The following is a 15561-nucleotide window of genomic DNA, read 5'->3' as shown; positions in this document are numbered from 1 at the left end:
CAAAAACAAGGAAGACCATGTAAAACAAGTAAGAGCCATTCTTCAACAGCTTTTAAAAAATTCTCTGTTTGTGAAATTGGAAAAAAGCATGTTTCATGTTACTAAAGTTGACTTTTTGGGGTATATAATCACTCCATCTGGAATTGAAATGGACCCAAAGAAAATCCAGTCTATACTCACGTGGCCTAGCCCAACATCTGTAAAACAAATCCAAAGTTTTTTAGGATTTGCTAATTTTTATAGACGGTTTATTCACGACTTTTCTAAGCTTATAACCCCAATTACTAAATTACTAAAAAAAAATACCAAATTTGAATGGGATCACACCGCAGAATTGGCCTTTCAGAACTTAAAGAAACAATTCACTACAGCCCCCATTTTGATGCATCCTGACCCATCCCAACCTTTCATAGTTGAAGCCGATGCTTCTCAATTTGCCATTGGAGGCATTCTATCGCAAAGACACAAAGATACCGGACAAATGCATCCAATTGCCTATTATTCCAGAAAACTAACTTCCACAGAACAAAATTATGCCATAGCTGACAGGGAATTATTGGCGATAAAGGCTGTCTTTGAAGAATGGCGTCATTACCTGTTGGGTGCCCGTCACCCGGTCACGATTTATACTGACCATCGCAACTTACAGTCTTTACGATCTGCCAAAGCTCTTTCTGCTCGCCAATTAAGATGGACAATATTTTTTAATGATTATAATTTTGTTATCACATACCGGCCAGGAAAAGAAAATAACAAAGCTGATGCTTTGTCACGAATTGGAATTAATGATGATTGTAATATAAAAAAAGAACAACCACAGACTATTTTGCCTGACCAATGTTTCCATGTTGGCGTAATTGATAATGATATAATACAAGACATCAAAAAAGAATTAAAGACAAAAGAAATGCAGAATTGGAAAAAAGAGTATCCATTATTACAATGGAGAGATGATCTTTTGTATATGAATACTCAGGTGTTTGTACCATCTTCGTCTTTAAGAAATCAGATAATTCACCTACATCATGATACACTTTTGACTGCGCATCCAGGAGTCACTAAGACTTATCAGTTGCTAAAACGAACCTTTTGGTGGCCATCAATGTTTGATGAAGTACAAAATTTTGTAAAAACATGTGCTATCTGTATTCAAAACAAGTCAATGCATCAAGCTCCAAGTGGTTTATTACACCCTTTACCCTTACCTCCACAACCATGGCATACAATATCACTTGATTTTATTGTGGAGTTACCCCGTACTTCAACAGGTTTTACTACCATCTTAACTGTCATAGATCATTTTACACGTATGACCCATTTTGTCCCTTTAAAGAAATTACCAACAGCCAAAGAATTTACTCAAGTATTTATGAGGGAAATCGTTAGATTGCATGGAATTCCCTCGGTTGTCATTTCTGACAGGGGCCCTCAGTTCATCTCTCATTTTTGGCAACAGTTGGGAAAAAATTTACACATGGAAATCCGAACATCATCTAGTTATCATCCACAAACGGATGGTTTAACAGAACGTACAAATCAAACTATAGAGCAATACTTACGATGCATGTTGACTGATTGTGAACAAGAATGGTCAGATATATTATGGGCTCTAGAATTTGCTTACAATAATTCCGATCATGTATCCATTGATATGTCCCCATTCTTTTGTGCTTATGGTTTTCATCCGCAAAACATTCCAGGTCAAAAAACTCAGTCTGAAAGAACCCCTTCAGTTTCTGCTTATGTGCAAGATTTGGTGTCCATTCAACAATTGGCACAACGTCATTTGGCAGTTGCTAAAGAAGTTCAAAAGAAAAGGTCTGACAAACATCGTTCCTTACAGCCTTCATATGCCATAGGAGACAAGGTGTGGTTATCCACAAAAAATTTAAAAATACAAAGCAGTAGGAAATTAAGTCCTCGCTTCATTGGACCATTTCCCATTGAAAAGGTTTTAAATCCAGTATGTGTACGATTAACATTACCATCCAAGTACCGATTTCATCCTGTCTTCCATGTTTCTCTGATAAAACCATTTCTTCCACAAACTCGTTTTAATGCTCCTCCCCCCACTGTTGAAATTGATGGTCAACCCGAATTTGAAGTTCGAACAATCCTGGATTCAAAGAGAATCAGAGGTAAATTGCATTATTTGGTGGATTGGAAGGGGTATGGCCCTGAAGAAAGGTCATGGGAGCCTCTTGCTAATCTTCAACATTCTCCAAAACTTGTAAAACTATTTCATAGAAGACATCCTGACAAACCAAAACCAGTACCCTTGGTCTTAGGGGGGCTTTTGAGAGGGGGGTACTGTCATGATTCCCGATCTTGCTCTGAGTTCTCATACACCCCTCTGAACCCTTGTATTTCTATAGGGACTGTACATCATGTCTAGTACAGTGTTACATGCATTTCGTCACCCATGAGCAACTAAAAGCTGTTCCTCCTTTTGAAACCCTCCCCTGTCCCGTGCCAACCAGCACTCCATATGTATATGTGAATGGGTTAATGTGCTTAGGTGTATAACTTTATTTTGTAGTGCTCATTGTGCTTTTGATATCTCTTGCATGTAGCAATGCTTGTTTTTATTCCTCGTTTTCATTTTGACATAGAAGCATTTCCCTTGCGTTTTGAACTGGTGTCAGGTTTGCTCCGTTTCAGCAATTAAGCAGAACTAAAACAAGCATTGGTGCTGAGCAGTCTACAAGCTGCTTTCAGCACTAACAAATGAAAGACCCGACCCGGTTCTTTACTGGGGGTCGGGAATCAAGGCACGTCACTACGTGCAACGTAACAGCCGTTTTGGGTGTGGCATGACTATATAATGCCACACCCAACGCAGCACGTCGCTTAGCCTTCCAGCTTCGATCGAGGAAAGCTGGTAACTCACCTGATTCTCGGCGTTGATTCTTCTCTTCTTCTGGAAACCACTAGATGGCAGCACAGCATTGCAGAAACATCTAAGGAAAGAAAAGAAGCAGAAAGAAAGCTAAGTGAACGTTTCTTTTTCTGGCGCCCATCGCAAGACAGAACAGAACTTGAAAGATAATCTTTAATTATTTAAAGGAACAATTTTTGGAACATTTCTTTACAACCAAAGCTTTGAAGAAAACCAAGGAGAATTTAAAGGACTCAATGCTTTTAAGTAGTTTGTATGTGCAATGTGTTGCATGATATTTGTTTACTTTTAGAGAAACATGATGGTATAAAGACATAGGAGAATCAGAAGGAAGTAAGTAAAGATGGAAGTGAAGTTCTAGTGTTTAAATAGAACAGTTAGAGAAATTAGAAACTTATTCATGTGTTTTCATGTTCTAGAAAATAAGCAATCATCATTCTGACTACGCCTACTGCTGACACGACTTCTGAAACTGTATCTTCACCATCACAAGACTACTGGACGTCACTCCCAATTCCTAAAGATCGCAGGTAGGAAGGTTTTCTTTAGAATTTCTGAACTAAAGGTCAGAGGGTCTTACACTGTTAGCTCAAAAGACAACTCAGGGTAGTATTCTTATACATATGTCTTGTTGCCTCGCAGGTCAACAACAGGACATCGCCAGCGTCCAGTACCCGGCCCTCCTCCCGGGATTCTATTGTGTAGCCTAGTGTACTTAAAAAACCATAGGTTATTTAGTAGAACTCTGGGAAGTTGGCTCATAGCGTCTCTGCGAAACCCCTTCAAGCACCCTATAGGTAAGAGAGTGTTTGAGTGTCCCGACAACAACATCAGTACTAGGATGCTCTACAAAAGAACAATGTAACCACTTAGAAAAATTATCAACTAGAACAATTAAAAACCTATTCTCCCTGCCAAGACAATCATAAGGTCCAGAAAAGTCAATCGAAAGCCTTTCCCACGGACCAGTAGGAGCCTCACAAACAGACAGAGGTTCAGTGGACACCTTCCAATGCTTGTCAGACCTGACACACGCCGCACAGTTGTTGATAAACTTCTCGACAAAGGTATCCATTCCAGGCCACCAATAATGACACTTAAGTAACCTCTTTGTACCAGAAACACCAGGATGTCCAGAATGTGCCAACCTGACAATCTTTTCTCTAAGGCTACCAGGTGGAACAAATAATTCATTCCTCAACAATATACCATTTTCAATGGACAACTCATTCGCCACTTGTGCAAAACTCCTCAAAGAAGATTCAATATTTTTAATGGAGGGCCATCCACTAACCACATAAGACTTGACCTTAGCCAACAAATTATCTTTACAAGCATGATCATCCCATTCATTCACATCAATGCCAACATTGCTAGACTCCACAGCATCCACAGCACCTACCACACACTCATGCTGATCAGTGACTTCATCATTAGTATCCCACTCTTGTCACCATTGTAAAGAAGGGAGGAGGCAGGTGAAGTTTAAAGAAGGATTTATTTTAAGCCAAATCCTAGGACCCACTGGAGCACAGAGTAAAGCATCTAAATCAGATCAGCTCCAACCGCTTCTCTGATTTAGAACACAGCTCACAACACATTCTCCATGACATGGGTAACACTCTAAAGAAAAGACAATTCCATAAGTGACATGTAAAAACTCCAACATAGAAAGAGAAGAAGGATAATATTACCACATGTATCCTTTTCAGAAAAACAAAATGAAATAAAAATAAAACAAAACAAAAGAAAAGAAATAAAGATTAATCCAAAACATAGTCATCAAATTTCTTGGGCAACTTAACACATCTCTTAGGAGAAACATGAGAATCTAGAACAGAAGAACTAGAAACAGCATCATCAACAGGAACAGGTGAATCCAAAATAGGATCCGGTAATGAGCTAGGACATGAGTCACAAGAGTCCTCAGATGATGGACTAGGACACGAATCACAAGAGTTATCCAACCAGACATCATCCACACCATCTCCCCTTTTATCAAAAATAAATTCTTGGCCAGGTTTTAGAACGACCACAGAACTTTTACTCCACCACCCTCTGCCCTTGAGAAAAACAGAGGAATCAGAAACTTGATCTACCATGAAGGGCTTACTGAACCTGGACAAACCTTTGGGTGTATGAGAGGGATTAACAACCCTAACCCAATCACCAACATTTATAACCTTGCTCTTACAATGATGAAACGCATCATGATAAGATTTCCCAGAGAACCGTGCAGAAGTAATGTTGTCTCTAGCTTTAGAGATGGAAGACTCAAATCTTTCAGACAAACAACTCTTGTTTGTAAACTGAGGTAAAAATAAAGATTTTGCCTGTCTGCCTCTCATAAGACAAAAAGGAGAAACTCCAGTACAGGAATTAGGAGTGAGATGATAACTCCAAATTTTGCCTTTTAAAAAGTCAAAAACATCCAAATTACTCTCCAAAGCAGCTTGGATCCCCTCCTTAAAAAATCTGTTGGCCTTTTCAACCTGACCATTTGAACGCGGACTATAAAGAGGAACCCTCTTAGCAGACACTCCAAACTTTTTAAGAAACGCTCCCATTTTACTAGAGGTGAATTGAACACCATTGTCAGACCTAATAGAGATGGGTGCCCCTTCAATTCTGAAAATATTGTCCAGAAAACCAATGACAACATCAGTACTAGGACACTCTACAAAAGAATAATGTAACCACTTAGAAAAATCATCAACTAGAACAATTAAAAACCTATTCTCCCTGCCAAGACAATCATAAGGTCCAGAAAAGTCAATCGAAAGCCTTTCCCACGGACCAGTAGGAGCCTCACAAACAGACAGAGGTTCAGTGGACACCTTCCAATGCTTGTCAGACCTGACACACGCCGCACAGTTGTTGATAAACTTCTCGACAAAGGTACCCATTCCAGGCCACCAATAATGACACTTAAGTAACCTCTTTGTACCAGAAACACCAGGATGTCCAGAATGTGCCAACCTGACAATCTTTTCTCTAAGGCTACCAGGTGGAACAAATAATTCATTCCTCAACAATATACCATTTTCAATGGACAACTCGTTCGCCACTTGTGCAAAACTCCTCAAGGAAGATTCAATATTTTTAATGGAGGGCCATCCACTAACCACATAAGACTTGACCTTAGCCAACAAATTATCTTTACAAGCATGATCATTCCATTCATTCACATCAATGCCAAAATTGCTAGACTCCACAGCATCCACAGCAGCCACCCACCACACACTCATGCTGATCAGTGACTTCATCATTAGTATCCCACTCTCGTCACCATTGTAAAGAAGGGAGGAGGCAGGTGAAGTTTAAAGAAGGATTTATTTTAAGCCAAATCATAGGACCCACTGGAGCACAGGGTAAAGCGTCTAAATAAGATCAGCTCCAACTGCTTCTCTGATTTAGAACACAGCTCACCACACATTCTCCATGACATGGGTAACACTCTAAAGAAAAGACAATTCCATAAGTGACATGTAAAAACTCCAATATAGAAAGAGAAGAAGGATAATATTACCACAGTGTGTCATTAGAAAGTGTCTCAATAGTCTTTTCCCAAAACAAACATAAGTTCAAATTCATCCTGTGGTTTTCCCTCCTATGGTTTTTCAACTCTCAAATCACATTCTCGTGAAATGCATCAATAGCATCATAGAACATTTGCAGCATGAAGCAGTTTAAAGTTGCTGGGAAAGCACTTTTCATAAGTTATTACTGGATTGCCTGAAAAAGGCAGGGAGAGACAGGTAGCATTGAACAGACTGATTAAATTATTGCTGATATCCATCAATGGCCTATGGGTGCGGTTTGGGAGGCAGGTAAAAATCAAATAAATTAATCAAAAAACTGCTGGTGTACCTAAGGGAGGCAGAGGGGCAGATAAAAATTGAATAACATATTTAAAAATAATACCTGGTATCCTCTACTCCGGGGTAACATTGGACGAAGGCAAAATTGCAATCCATTACAAAAACTCCACAACTCTGTGCTACAGACTACTACAATCAAGCACAAGCACAAGCACATATAAATATAACCGCAGAAAACAAAAAAATTTAAAAAATGACATGAGCTTCCTCTATCAATGTTACTAGAAAATGGCTTTTAAGTTATACAAAAATGACTGAAACACACAATGGCTGCAAAAACGGGTTGCTTTTAGGAGCCTGCAAAAAGGAGGCATGGAGAACAAAGACAAAATGGTCACCACACACACACAAACACTCAGGAGGCATAGAGAACAAAGACTATTGGTTGGCCCATCCTGTAGGGAGCACTTTCTCTCCCCCCATTGCACAGAAGGATTGCACAACAACCAAAATGTGTCTGGGCCCACCCCAGAGACTGTGTTGGACCTTACCCACCATCAGGAAATCAGTAATGTCAAATAGGAAAATACATCTTAAAAGTTCCCTCAGCCACAAACACCCCCTAAGGCAACATGAACTATTCCCCCAAATTACCAAAAAATCACTTTAATCAACCATCTCACACGTACACAAACTCTCAAAAAATGGGGGCGGGGCAAGGTCACGAAGAATGTCTGGTTACATGGGCCTGGACTCCAAGAGCCACCAACAGGCACACACAGGCAAACAATAACTTACATTTTGCAGGAATACAAGGCTATCCACAAGCCCACAAAATGATTAAAAAAAAGGGAACGGGCAGCAGCAGTGAGAATGCAAAAAATACCTTTTAAAAATACACCCTAGGCCTACTGCAGGATAGACCAGGCCCCAAACAGTAAAACAACAACACAGTGAAATGATTAACAAGTCCGAACTTAATTCACAAAAAACACTAAGAAATGGAGATGTATATTATAATCCCAGGCTTTCAGCATCCAAAAATGTGCAAACATTATCTCCTTAAAAAATTTAATCCCACAAGGACCCCTACTCTAAACTATAGGCTATCCGACGAAAAACAAACACAAAGAAATGGGACAACATTGATAGTGCCTGCCCTCCTTCAAACAACAAACTTTTGCAAAGTACTGAATTTCATGGGTGTGTATGCAGCATAGATTGCAGACAAAAATAAAGTGATGATTTCCATCCAAAGCCCAATCCAAAATGATGCAGTTCTGAAAAAAACAAAGGAGGAGTATTTAGGATAAGAAGAGAAAGTTGTTACAGTAGCCTTATAGTGTCTTTGGCACTTTCCTCCTGTAATAAAATGTTCTGTCCTCAAACAATTACCTGAATGGTCTGCTTGGGTAAAAATGTAACTCAAAATTGGATGTTGGAGTTGATTTTCAAGTGTCTGCATTAAAAGAACTGCCGCTCGAGTTCCTAACTACACTTTCACGCTCAGAAAATAACCCAAACGTCCACTCCCGGTAAAATGTCATCCTGAAATGTATGTTGACTGCCTGTGTTAACTAACTGCCACTAACGTTTAGGAAATGTTGTTTGTGTTCATTACATTCACATGGTTTCTGGGCTTCTGGCATTAAGATTTGCTGAAAATTCAATTCTCTCTATCCGATGTGTCATAATGGCATAATCTCAGTAATTATGCTTACATTTTATTCTGAAAAATTACCAAAATTGCGCAGGCGTACTTAAAATTTCACCCGGGCCTACATGAGAATTCCTTTGCACACCCATGTGAAAGTCCAAATCTATTCTGCTTTCTTGTGAGCGCTGCCTATTTCAATTTATACATCAATATATGAACTAGAACCATGTTATAAAAACAAACAATAAACGTAATGCATGCAATGCACATGATTGTACAATATTGAAAATGAATGCATCAGCTACTGCAAATAAATAATGACTTACATGACTTAAGCAAATGAGAAAATGCACAATATAAGAGGGCACCGCAAAGACATATGAAGCAAAATACACAACAGGTCTAAGTGGAAAGAGATTGATGATGTGCATTGAAAGCATCAATGTTCTATGAGCTACACGCAGGAGCAGACTAATAAAAGCTCAGCTTCCCAACCTGAACAAGCGTATTATGAGATTATAGGGACCACTGAGGGCAGTGGGTGTGCAACCTAATGGAAATAGCAGCTTTCCAGCTGTACCAAGAGAAATAATAGCCTATTGGGTACATCCAGGAGTGGCAGAGTTGAACACCAATCGAAGACATGGCTTCCAGAGACCATTACGAGTAATTTGATTCTATGAGGTTCAACTAGTTGTGGCACAGATTCCACGAAGTCCCACCAGTAACAGCTGAACATCACATTTACCAACTGCAATAATATTACAGTATATTCTGCTGATATTAGTGCAAGAAAATACAAAGTTACATCAACCTCTGCCACAAGTGTGTTACCCACTGAACAAGTAGCCTGAATCAAAAAGTAGACCAGGTCAAAATTTAAATTAGGCCAGTGTAATTTGCATATTTTCGGGAATTTCACTTTGTGCTACATGTGCAGAATTCCTAAAATGACATCATTACGTCACTTCACATAATTAAGCACCATTAGTTATTAGAATTTACTACAAATGCGCCACCTGCAGTAACAATTACCACATATGCACAAGAACAACAGAAAGTGAGCAGCTGTTGTTTATTGTACTTTTTTTTACACTATTTTTTTTTTAGCAAGAAAGGCATCATTGCATCAAAAATGTATGCGAGGACGCATTTCATGCTAAAATATACCAACAAAGTGATGGATATGCATTTTGTGAAATAAAGCATATTTTCACGTAATTTTGCAGACATTTCACATAATATGTGAAAGTAAATTATGCAAATGTTGCACTCCCCTAATATACAGAAGTTAAAGACGGAACCGCAGGTATTTTACCAGTTCCCCTGCCTCCCAGCTCTAACCACAGTGACTTATTTAAGCATGGCTGCCAGTAATAATGGCCTTTTAGCCTCTTCCCACACCCACGGTATGGAGGATTTTGAGTCTGAACTGCAGCATTCCCTCCTTCCTGATCTTTAGCCACAGAGAGGGAACAGATGGAATCCAATTGTAAACAAGCATTTGCAATGCAATAGGTCTCGCATTAGGAAAGTTTGAGCTATTAGTATTGTAAATGACAAACTTTGTATTTATGTGTTAGTTTTGAAAATAGCTAAATTAATAGCTTTGTCATTTACAATCCCAATAGTTTTAACTTTCGCAAATGTGACACCTATAGCATTTGTAATGCAATATGTGTTGTATTTACGTGACTTAGATGTATTGATATTACAAATAACAATGGCTTTTAATTTTTTTAAATAGTTAATACTTAAATAAAAGTTATTGTAATTTATAATGGCAATAGCTTAAACTTTTGTAAATAACTTTTGTGAAGATTATGTTCAGTGTATTTTATTGTGACGAAAATCCAAGAACAGAAGTGAAATATTAACATCTTTTTGTGACATTTTTAATGAAGCTTGAAACATTGAGAAAACATATTTGAACCAGTTGTTGTTGAATGGTTGCACAGATTGATGCTGTGGTGGCGCTGAGTGATGTTGTGGTGGCGACGAGTGATGCTGTGGCATTCAGTGATGCTGTGGCATTCAGTGATGCTGTGGTAGCGCATAGTGATGCTGTTGTGCCCCTTAGTGATGCTGTGGTGATGCAATAGATAGAGTGAATGTGATAGATAGAGGGAGGGCGATAGATAGATAGAGGGAGGGCGATAGATAGATAGAGGGAGGGCGATAGATAGAGGGAGGGAGGGCAATAGAGGGAGGGCGATAGATAGATGGATGGAGGGAGGGCAATAGAGGGAGGGCGATAGATAGATAGAGTGAGTGAGGACGATAGAGAGTGAGGATGATAGAGTGAGTGAGGGCGAAAGAGTGAGTGAGGGCAATATGTAGAGTGAGGGTGAAAGAGTGGGGGCGGTAGAGTGAGGGCGGTAGAGTGAGGGCAGTAGAGTGGTAGAGTGAGGGCAGTAGAGTGGTAGAGTGAGGGTGGGCGAGTGGTAGAGTGAGGGCAGTAGAGTCGTAGAGTGAGGGTGGTAGAGTGAGGGCATGAAGGCGGTAGAGTGGTAGAGTGAGGGTGGTAGAGTGAGGGCGTGAGGGCGGTAGAGTGGTAGAGTGAGTGCGGTAGAGTGAGGGCGGTAGAGTGGTAGAGTGAGGGCAGTAGAGGGGTTGAGTGAGTGAGCTAGAGTGAGGGCGTGAGGACGGTAGAGTGGTAGAGTGATGGCCGTAGAGTGAGTGCCGTAGAGTGGTAGAGTGAGGGCGGTAGAGTGAGGGCGTGAGGGAGGTATAGTTGTAGAATGAGGCCAGTAGAGTGGTAGAGTGAGGGCGGTAGAGTGAGGGTGGTAGAGTGGTAGAGTGAGGGCGGTAGAGTGAGGGCAGTAGAGAGGTAGAGTGAGGTCGGTAGAGTGGTAGAGTGAGGGCAGTAGAGTGGTAGAGTGAGGGCGGTAAAGTGAGGGTGGTAGAGTGAGGGCAGTAGAGTGATGGCGGTAGAGTGAGGGAGGTAGAGTGGTAGAGTAAGGGAGAAGAAATCTCGAGTCGAAGCCTAACCACCGCCCTTCTCACAGAAATAGCATGTTTTACATAATTTCCAACTCACGTGGATAGCAGGAACACATATTTGAAAGGTTACTTCAGCAATAAAAGAGAAACGATTTGTTTCCCACTCAGCCACGTCAAAACATGCAAACAAGTCCCCTAAAAAAAAAACCTTCAGCATAGATAACTAGGTTTTAGTAAGACGTATTGGAAACCATAGAATGGCAGAGGAAACCCAGAGCTGGGAGGGGGGCTGGGTAACCATGCCAGCATTCTGATTCACGAGCAGATGGTCCTGTTTATGACCTGCGGAGCGCGTGAAGTGGCTGGTGGCAAATGGAATCAGAGCGGCTGCGGTCGCTTTGATGTTCTTGTCTTGCTTTGTGCTCATTGAGTACCCCGTGCTTTTCCAAGCAAGAACCTCGCACCCTATGCACTACAAAATAAACATAGTATTATGATGCAGCTACAAACGGCCAGATTGCTAGAACAACTTTGTTTTTTGTATTTATAACAATGCAACATATATGTAAAAAAATACTGATCCCAATTATTTAAAATCATCACACACTGCAATACACGTTGCTATTAAAAAAGAACATAGGTCATCGTAAAAGAAGCATCCTTTCAATCAACATTGTTCCGCAGAATTGATTTAAAATAAATGACAATTTTCTTAAGTCTCTAACCTCGTGATCACGGAGGTGTCCTTTGCAGCTGCCTTTTGCATTCAATCATTGTTCTACCCGAGCGTTCTCGGTAGATTTGCACAGGCGTGCGCCGGTGTGCATATTTTCACTTCAATATTTTTAATAATTATTTCTGACTTTCCTATTTGGTGCCCTGTACTACTCCCTTGTAGCGGAGCGCTTATTTCAACGGATTTTTGCCCCATGTGATGTTTGGCAAAAAAGATTCTATTTCAAAATCGGCACCCGTTTCAAGTCAGTTTTTTTCCTGTTGCTGTGCGCCTGCTGACATCACAGTAACTTCCAGGCAGCCTGTTGCTGCGAATAGTTGAGCTGAAAGTTTCTTGTTTTCTTTCCTGTAGCCTGAAAAAAAAGACGTTCGGGCTTTTTCCCCCCAAACGGTGTTTTAGAAAAGCGTCATTTTGTCCAGCGGTGCCCAGGAGTCGCGGATACACCGTGGGGCTTGGGTTTAGATCTGAGCGTTGAACTTCCCCGTGCAGACGCGCGATTGTGGCGAATTATGGATTTTAATGGAAGGATGTGAGCAGAGCCGGGGGGCTTCAACTCGGAGGGGCGAAGTGTCGTCGACACAGGAAAGGCGACCGAGGGAGAGGAGACTCTCTGAGGATTACTTCGTGCGGGACATTCCCTGTCGCGGAGGCCCCCCCATGCATTCGACGTCACGACAGCAGCGGTGACAGCGACTGGTCCTGTGAAATTGTCAAAAGATCCTCGTTTGGAGCCCAGTAGACTGCATGCTGCCTGATCTGAATGCAAACATGGGTTATGCATTTTCAGCTGGACATGAGTGAATAACAGGGGGGACTGACCAGAGGTGTAAAATTGTGTACCTGATTACCGAGGTTCACAAGAGTGTTGCTGTGTCGCCGCTGGAGGCGGAGCCCCTGTGGGTGTACCGCGCCGGTCTTTCATCGGACCGAGAGGGTTAGTGAGCTACCCTTCCCAGCTGCCCTGCGACCAGGAAGAGGAGGCGGGACCCGAGAGCGCGCTGCAGGCGCATAAAATCGACGAGCCCCACCGGCAGAGCGGGGGACTGACCAGAGGTGTAAAATTGTGTACCTGATTACCGAGGATCACAAGAGTGTTGCTGTGTCGCCGCTGGAGGCGGAGCCCTTGTGGGTGTACCGCGCCGGTCTTTCATCGGACCGAGAGGGTTAGTGAACTACCCTTCCCAGCTGCCCTGCGACCAGGAAGAGGAGGCGGGACCCGAGAGCGCGCTGCAGGCGCATAAAATCGACGAGCCCCACCGGCAGAGCGGGGGACTGACCAGAGGTGTAAAATTGTGTACCTGATTACCGAGGATCACGAGAATGTTGCTGTGTCACCGCTGGAGGCGGAGCCCCTGTGGGTGTACCGCGCCGGTCTTTCATCGGACCGAGAGGGTTAGTGAACTACCCTTCATAGCTGCCCTGCGACCAGGAAGAGGAGGCGGGACCCGAGAGCGCGCTGCAGGCGCATAAAATCGACGAGCCCCACCGGCAGAGCGGGGGACTGACCAGAGGTGTAAAATTGTGTACCTGATTACCGAGGATCACGAGAGTGTTGCTGTGCCGCCGCTGGAGGCGGAGCCCCTGTGGGTGTACCGCGCCGGTCTTTCATCGGACCGAGAGGGTTAGTGAACTACCCTTCCCAGCTGCCCTGCGACCAGGAAGAGGAGGCGGGACCCGAGAGCGCGCTGCAGGCGCATAAAATCGACGAGCCCCACCCGCGTCGCGGGAGCGCGCGGGAGCGCCGGGCGAAGCCCGGGCAAAGGGCGGGCCCTCTACGGCCCTCCAAGGCCAGAAAAGGCTGGGCTGGGCCACGTCATTAACAACTGCTGGACTGTATAGAATCGCCACTTACAAGGTACAGTCGGGTCCTTGTGGGAGGCTTTGGAACATTTGTCTATACTCTATCCTCTCCAGCCCTAATATCACGAACTATAACTAGACGTATAGCATAAAGAGGCCGTCAAGTTAAACATGAGGAGAGGCTCCAAATTGTCTAAAATAAGCAAAATGCCCACCCTAAGATCTAATACCAGACAGAAAGGTGATAACTCACAGTCGCAGCCACTACCAACTTTAACAGCGATTGACAAAATGCTGCAACAAACAATTGGGGTAGTGGCCACAGCCATTGAGAACACGGAAAGGCGACTTTCGCTTCCACCCACTGTAGCTGTTCACAATACAGAGGAGGGTCAGTTGATATCTTTAATAGATATCCCAGACGCTAGTCTTTCCCTAACCTCCTCGTATGTCGATCTTCCCTGTGCCCAACCAACCCCAAACATTCCGAATAATAATCGCAGATCAACAAATTCTATAAATGTAGAGCAGTCACCCACAGTAACAACGCAATTGAGCAATGTAGGGAAGCCTGCTCAAAAGGCTAGGAAAAAGAGCGCTAGCAAACCTTATAACAAAAATAAGGGTAAAGAGAATTCTAAGGCCAATCATAACCTGACAACTCCAATGGCTAACTCCACACTTGGCATCCCCTGTTGGGTGGCTAATATGGTGGCAGACCTCAAGGCAGAACTAGAAGAGTCCATTCGGACTCAGCTTAAACCCCTAATGGCCAAATTGGACAGGCTAACATCCGTCATAAACAACAAGGTGGCAGGACAAATCAGACAGGCGCCCCAAATATCATCTATAGCCTCAGATAATGCTAATAAAAAGGGAGTGGGGGCTAAAGAGAACACAAGCAAGGGTATATCATCCATCTCCTCTAATATTGGCAAATCAACAAATAATACAGTCCCACAAAATGATATGCCGGCTAAAACAAATCCATGCCCAACGACTAACACAAAGAGTATAGCGCCACAGGAAGATAAAAATCAAGGGAAAAGTACTACATCAGTAGCCAAAGTAAGTCAGAGGCAAGATAACGTTGGTAATATCACCCAACCCAAAACTAACAACTCTTTGGGTACTCCCAGAGAAACAACGGGAGGGCGGTTCCACGCTATCAATTTACCACCAGAAGCACTACCGTACGTAGTGGTCCTAACAGGCGTTCCCCCCCTAAAAGAGGGAAAAAGAGAACAGGAAGGGGACTTAAGGAATAAATGCATTCAATGGCTGAGGTCCAATAAACCTTTGCCCCTATATATGTCTGGGGAAATTCTATCTGTTAGAAGGGGCCAGTGGATTGGAAAGGGCGCAAAAACAATAGCAGGGGATGTAATTGCAATTAATTTTAGAGATACTTCGGCAGTCACCCATATAGGCAATTCCCCCACGATGTCATCACAAACCAACATATATCCCCTACCCCTATCATATTTCTATCCCTTGCATAGTAATCATGGAATCCCATACACGTACACAAATAGGGCACGAGTAAATATGGCCCCACCCCCCATGCAGCATCATAGGGTAGAAAACTGGCAGGCAAACTGGCAGGCACCTTGGCATGCACCATCGTTCTATGACCCAATAGCTCAAATGCATGCACATTGGAATAGGTTCTCTACTCTGGAAGATGTCGATTGACTCCAACAAA

This window comes from Lissotriton vulgaris, chromosome 3_1 (genome assembly GCF_964263255.1).
Source record: "Lissotriton vulgaris chromosome 3_1, aLisVul1.2, whole genome shotgun sequence".
Classification (NCBI taxonomy): domain Eukaryota; kingdom Metazoa; phylum Chordata; class Amphibia; order Caudata; family Salamandridae; genus Lissotriton; species Lissotriton vulgaris.
Note: the sequence above shows the minus strand (reverse complement) of the source record.